The sequence below is a fragment of the Oncorhynchus kisutch genome, unplaced genomic scaffold, assembly GCF_002021735.2.
Source record: "Oncorhynchus kisutch isolate 150728-3 unplaced genomic scaffold, Okis_V2 scaffold816, whole genome shotgun sequence".
Taxonomy (NCBI): domain Eukaryota; kingdom Metazoa; phylum Chordata; class Actinopteri; order Salmoniformes; family Salmonidae; genus Oncorhynchus; species Oncorhynchus kisutch.
The window spans coordinates 102,501-109,960 of record NW_022262761.1 but is presented as its reverse complement, the minus strand read 5'-3'; the positions used below and the strand labels follow the sequence as shown (position 1 = coordinate 109,960).

Genomic DNA, 7,460 nt, shown 5'->3' with positions numbered 1-7,460 from the left:
AGTCATATTTAGTCTTGTTTTCACATTAGTAGTAACATCGATGATTGTCGGCTATAAATAGGTTATTACAGTTGCTGAACCCCTAAGCAGTGTGCCAGGCAACCTTTGGTCACCAATATAGGCCCCTTTCTGTGTTTGCTAAAATAGGCGCTCGATGGCAATGCACACGCAATTTGGTTGCAGAAACTCCTCCATGCTAATGTGGAAACCGCTAGTCATACCAATACCATAAAAACAACATAGACCTACTGTAGGACCCATAACTTCACCTAACAACAACATAGACCTACTGTAGAACCCATAACTTCACCTAACAACAACATAGACCTAGTGTAGGACCCATAACTTCACCTAACTACAACATAGACCTACAGTAGGACCCATAACGTCACCTAACTACAACATAGACCTACTGTAGGACCAATAACTTCACCTAACTACAACATAGACCTACTGTAGGACCCATAACTTCACCTAACTACAACATAGACCTACTCTAGGACCCATAACTTCACCCAACAATAACATAAACCTACTGTAGGACCCATAACTTCACCTAACAATAACATAGACCTACTGTAGGACCCATAACTTCACCTAACAATAACATAGACCTACTGTAGGACCCATAACTTCACCTAACAATAACATAGACCTACTGTAGGACCCATAACTTCACCTAACAACAACATAGACCTAGGATTATAAATCATTTAATATTTCAGGTGAAACATGGAAACTAAAATGTGTTTGTCATGACATTTCATAACCTGATCACCAGATAATTGTGTGAATAATCCCACAAGGCTCCTCTGTAATGTGTTGTCATTCTAAATGTCCTGAATGAAGGAAAATAGCTCTCTGTGTTGTACAATAGCCTATCCATTAAGTAACAGTTCTCTACACATGAGCTAAGTATCTCCGTGTCCAAACAGAGTAACGAGACGCTACTGTAAATCAAGCAGACAGTAAAATTATAAACGTATTCATAGTGTAGTGAATTCAGGGGGAAGTCTTGAGCTGAACTCAAACCTGGTCCAGTGACTGTCAAGCCAAATCTTTAGAAATGTTACGCCAAGATGTCTGAACTTCTTGATGAGGTCGCTAGGTTTTGGGTTGAGGTTGCTACAATAGATTTCTCTATGAATGTGAGAGTGGTTACATTTCTCCAGCCCCCATCCCTCAGCTGTTTAACAAACCAAGTCTCAGGGCAGCCATTTTGTTGCTGTTTAAATCCTAGGTTGTCCCTTTTAAAAAGCCAAATCAATCGATCAACCAATCTGCAGTTCAAACAATAACAAAGATGGCTCTTTCACTCCATAAACTGCATCCTCCTCTCTCTCCGCTTCCTCTTCTTTTACTGTAACATCCTCCTCCTCTTTCACTCTGAACGAGTCTTCCTTTTCTTCCACTGAAACATCTTTCTCTTCTTCTTTCACGGTAACAGCCTCACCCTCTACTTGTTTTTGTATTGTAACATCCTTCTCTTCCTCCTCCTCTTTCAGGAGAGCTTCTTTCTCCGTCCAGAAGACCTCCTCTTCTTTAGCAGGAGGAGAGTAACTTAGTGAACTCATGGTCGGAGATGTTCTCTAGCTAGCATTAGCAACTAGCCTAGTTCTAAGCTAATTTAGCAAACCAGCTAGCTGACAAACAACGTAAATATATAATTAAATGGGCCAACACGTACATACGACAGAAGTGTGTTTAATACACAGCGACTAACATACACCAAAACAGTGTAAAGAGAGTGAATGTTGTAGCTATGTTTGCTATAAAGCTACCGATGTGTCTAACTGTTGTTGTTGTTGAAGCAGCGTCCCGTCCACTAGATTATACGTCACACTGGCAGCGTCGCCTGAACCTAAAAGACGCACATCGCCATCTGGTGACTGGAGGGGCAACGCAGTTGAGGAACCAAACGTTTATTTTTTATTAATTAAAGTTGATTATCATATTAAGTCGTTCAAAGAAAAGCATGTGTTGATTGATTCGTTTTTAATGAGTCAGAATTTAAAACAAACTTTAGACCCACTACATATTTACATTGAACATGGAACTGGAACATGCTTAACACCCCAGCCATCCTACAATCTAAACTTGATGCCCTCAATCTCACACAAATTATCAATGAACCTACCAGGTACCTCCCCAAAACCTTAAACACGGGCACCCTCATAGATATCATCCTAACCAACTTCCCCTCTAAATACACCTCTGCTGTCTTCAACCAAGATCTCAGCGATCACTGCCTCATTGCCTGCATCCGTAATGGGTCAGCGGTCAAACGACCTCCACTCATCACTGTAAAACGCTCCCTGAAACACTTCTGCGAGCAGGCCTTTCTAATCGACCTGGCCGGGGTATCCTGGAAGGATATTGATCTCATCCCGTCAGTAGAGGATGCCTGGATATTTTAAAAAAATGCCTTCCTAACCATCCTAAATAAACATGCCCCATTCAAGAAATTTAGAACCAGGAACAGATATAGCCATTGGTTCTCCCCAGACCTGACTGCCCTTAACCAACACAAAAACATCCTATGGCGTTCTGCATTAGCATCGAACAGCCCCCGTGATATGCAGCTGTTCAGGGAAGCTAGAAATCATTATACACAGGCAGTTAGAAAATCCAAGGCTAGCTTTTTCAAGCAGAAATTTGCTTCCTGCAACACTAACTCAAAAAAGTTCTGGGACACTGTAAAGTCCATGGAGAATAAGAACACCTCCTCCCAGCTGCCCACTGCACTGAAGATAGGAAACACTGTCACCACTGATAAATCCACCATAATTGAGAATTTCAATAAGCATTTTTCTACGGCTGGCCATGCTTTCCACCTGGCTACTCCTACCCCGGACAACAGCACTGCACCCCCAACAGAAACTCGCCCAAGCCTTCCCCATTTCTCCTTCTCCCAAATCCATTCAGCTGATGTTCTGAAAGAGCTGCAAAATCTGGACCCCTACAAATCAGCCGGGCTAGACAATCTGGACCCTTTCTTTCTAAAATTATCTGCCGAAATTGTTGCCACCCCTATTACTAGCCTGTTCAACCTCTCTTTCGTGTCGTCTGAGATTCCCAAAGATTGGAAAGCAGCTGCGGTCATCCCCCTCTTCAAAGGGGGGGACACTCTTGACCCAAACTGCTACAGACCTATATCTATCCTACCGTGCCTTTCTAAGGTCTTCGAAAGCCAAGTCAACAAACAGATTACCGACCATTTCGAATCTCACCATACCTTCTCTGCTATGCAATCTGGTTTCAGAGCTGGTCATGGGTGCACCTCAGCCACGCTCAAGGTCCTAAACGATATCTTAACCGCCATCGATAAGAAACATTACTGTGCAGCCGTATTCATTGATCTGGCCAAGGCTTTCGACTCTGTCAATCACCATATCCTCATCGGCAGACTCGACAGCCTTGGTTTCTCAAATGATTGCCTCGCCTGGTTCACCAACTACTTCTCTGATAGAGTTCAGTGTGTCAAATCGGAGGGTCTGCTGTCCGGACCTCTGGCAGTCTCTATGGGGGTGCCACAGGGTTCAATTCTTGGACCGACTCTCTTCTCTGTATACATCAATGAGGTCGCTCTTGCTGCTGGTGAGTCCCTGATCCACCTCTACGCAGACGACACCATTCTGTATACTTCCGGCCCTTCTTTGGACACTGTGTTAACAACCCTCCAGGCAAGCTTCAATGCCATACAACTCTCCTTCCGTGGCCTCCAATTGCTCTTAAATACAAGCAAAACTAAATGCATGCTCTTCAACCGATCGCTACCTGCACCTACCCGCCTGTCCAACATCACTACTCTGGACGGCTCTGACTTAGAATACGTGGACAACTACAAATACTTAGGTGTCTGGTTAGACTGTAAACTCTCCTTCCAGACCCATATCAAACATCTCCAATCCAAAGTTAAATCTAGAATTGGCTTCCTATTTCGCAACAAAGCATCCTTCACTCATGCTGCCAAACATACCCTTGTAAAACTGACCATCCTACCAATCCTCGACTTTGGCGATGTCATTTACAAAATAGCCTCCAATACCCTACTCAACAAATTGGATGCAGTCTATCACAGTGCAATCCGTTTTATCACCAAAGCCCCATATACTACCCACCATTGCGACCTGTACGCTCTCGTTGGCTGGCCCTCGCTTCATACTCGTCGCCAAACCCACTGGCTCCATGTCATCTACAAGACCCTGCTAGGTAAAGTCCCCCCTTATCTCAGCTCGCTGGTCACCATAGCATCTCCCACCTGTAGCACACGCTCCAGCAGGTATATCTCTCTAGTCACCCCCAAAACCAATTCTTTCTTTGGCCGCCTCTCCTTCCAGTTCTCTGCTGCCAATGACTGGAACGAACAACAAAAATCTCTGAAACTGGAAACACTTATCTCCCTCACTAGCTTTAAGCACCAACTGTCAGAGCAGCTCACAGATTACTGCACCTGTACATAGCCCACCTATAATTTAGCCCAAACAACTACCTCTTTCCCAACTGTATTTCATTTTTATTTATTTATTTATTTTGCTCCTTTGCACCCCATTATTTTTTATTTCTACTTTGCACATTCTTCCATTGCAAAACTACCATTCCAGTATTTTACTTGCTATATTGTATTTACTTTGCCATCATGGCCTTTTTTGCCTTTACCTCCCTTCTCACCTCATTTGCTCACATTGTATATAGACTTGTTTATACTGCATTATTGACTGTATGTTTGTTTTTACTCCATGTTTAACTCTGTGTCGTTTTATCTTTCGAACTGCTTTGCTTTATCTTGGCCAGGTCGCAATTGTAAATGAGAACTTGTTCTCAACTTGCCTACCTGGTTAAATAAAGGTAAAATAAAATAAATAAATAAATAAAATAAAATAAATAAAAATAAATAAATTGAACCATAGTTCTGACATGGATCATTTTGACCCCAGAGGCATATCTTTTATCACAGCCAAAATGTGGTTTATTCCATTTTTCATGACTTGTCAATCAACTTGTTCTTAATCAATCTAAAGGTGAACAAGAACCCGATGTTCACTCTGACAGAAATCCAGATTTCCTCTGTGGAGACGGGAGAACCTTCCAGAAGGACAACCATCTCTGCAGCACTCCGCAAATCAGGCCTTAATGTAGCAATGATTAAATTGTCAACATTTATTCAATGGACAATTCTGTGAACTGTTCTGTGAAAGGTGTCGGCTAGAGATTAATTGCTGGAGCTTGCAGAGATTTGTAGTCTTGCATGTTGTCTACTTTGATGCTAATTAGCATATTTTAAGCAGAGAGTAAAAGGAGACGAATATATTGGTAAAAGTATTTGTATTTATTATGGATCCCCATTAGTTCCTGCCAAGGCAGCAGCTACTCTTCCTGGGGTTTAATATGGCTCCCCATTAGTTCCTGCCAAGGCAGCAGCTACTCTTCCTGGGGTTTATTACGGATCCCCATTAGTTCCTGCCAAGGCAGCAGCTACTCTTCCTGGGGTTTATTATGGATCCCCATTAGTTCCTGCCAAGGCAGCAGCTACTCTTCCTGGGGTTTATTATGGATCCCCATTAGTTCCTGCCAAGGCAGCAGCTACTCTTCCTGGGGTTTATTACGGATCCCCATTAGTTCCTGCAAAGGCAGCAGCTACTCTTCCTGGGGTTTATTACGGATCCCCATTAGTTCCTGCCAAGGCAGCAGCTACTCTTCCTGGGGTTTATTACGGATCCCCATTAGTTCCTGCCAAGGCAGCAGCTACTCTTCCTGGGGTTTATTATAGATCCCCATTAGTTCCTGCCAAGGCAGCAGCTACTCTTCCTGGGGTTTATTATGGATCCCCATTAGTTCCTGCCAAGGCAGCAGCTACTCTTCCTGAGGTTTAATATGGATTCCCATTAGTTCCTGCCAAGGCAGCAGCTACTCTTCCTGGGGGTTTATTATGGATCCCCATTAGTTCCTGCCAAGGCAGCAGCTACTCTTCCTGGGGTTTATTATGGATCCCCATTAGTTCCTGCCAAGGCAGCAGCTACTCTTCCTGGGGTTTATTATGGATCCCCATTAGTTCCTGCCAAGGCAGCAGCTACTCTTCCTGGGGTTTATTATGGATCCCCATTAGTTCCTGCCAAGGCAGCAGCTACTCTTCCTGGGGTTTATTATGGATCCCCATTAGTTCCTGCCAAGGCAGCAGCTACTCTTCCTGGGGTTTAATATGGATCCCCATTAGTTCCTACCAAGGTAGCAGCTACTCTTCCTGGGGTTTATTATGGATCCCCATTAGTTCCTGCCAAGGCAGCAGCTACTCTTCCTGGGGTCCAGCTAAAATAAAGGCAGTTATACCATTTTAAAAACATGACAATAAATTGACAACACACTGTGTCCTCAGTCACCTTGTCCCAGAGAGGTTTACATGGTTATCAAAACATCACACCAGGGTGAGTCTAAACAAAACACAGCCCTGTGGGGAAAATGAATGGAACCATCTCCCTGTTTGACCTCTAGTTGTTATGGATATTATGACTCTACAGAGACACACAGTGGACGTGTCAAAATATGTTCCATTGATAAATCACACTTTATTTAACCTCAATGTCATCTTGTGTTTACATGGCATTGTAGATTGTAGCTGTATATAGGATGTATTCTGGATGTTTTCAGTGTGTTTTTAACCCTTTCAGACAATGGATTAATCACAATTAAAAATAGTGCACTAACATCACACAAAGTGAACTCAAGTCTGACAGCCCAAACAAATACACACATTCTCAGTTAAAAACACAAGTCAGAACACAGCCTCTCGATTCTCTCATGTGTTTTCAGGTTCTCTGACTGGGAAAATGTCTTTCCACAATGAGAGCAGTGGTATGTCTTCTCCTCCTGTGTATTTGTATGTATTCCTTCATGCTCTTTCAGGTACCTTAACCGGGTAAATCTCTCTCCACACTGGGAGCAGCGGTACATCTTCTTACCTGTGTGTGTCCTCTCATGCTTGTTCAGGTTTCCTACCTGGCCAAAACTCTTTCCACAATGGGAACATTGGAAAAGCTTTTCCCCTGTGTGTCCCCTCTCATGCGTTTGCAGGCTCCCTAACTGGGTAAACGTCATTCCACATTGGGAACAGTGGTAAGGCTTCTCTCCAGTGTGTATTCTCTTATGTGTTTTCAGGCTCCCTAACTGGGTAAACTTCATTCCACATTGGGAACAGTGGTAAGGCTTCTCTCCAGTGTGTATTCTCTCGTGCGTTTGCAGGCTCCCTAACTGGGTAAATGTCATTCCACATTGGGAACAGTGGTAAGGCTTCTCCCCAGTGTGAATTCTCTTATGTGTTCTCAGGCTCCCTAACTGAGTAAAACTCTTTCCACACTGGGAACAGTGATGTCGTCCTGCTGGTTTGGACGTCTCGGGGTCTGGTTTCCCTGAAGGACTCTTCCTGCTGTCAGAAGGAGAGTCTGGTCTCTCTCCTGTCAAAGACA

General features: G+C 43.6%; 1 protein-coding gene across 1 annotated transcript in view; it reads right to left on the bottom strand.

The window, feature by feature from the left end:
- Positions 1-6,539: 6,539 nt before the first annotated feature.
- LOC116362210 (CD5 antigen-like) overlaps positions 6,540-7,460 on the bottom strand; it is a 15,313-nt gene continuing 14,392 nt past the window's right edge. Inside the window, exon 9 of the mRNA XM_031816531.1 lies at positions 6,540-7,448. The gene's annotated coding sequence lies outside the window, so the exon portion shown is untranslated. The remainder of the gene's footprint in view (positions 7,449-7,460) is intronic.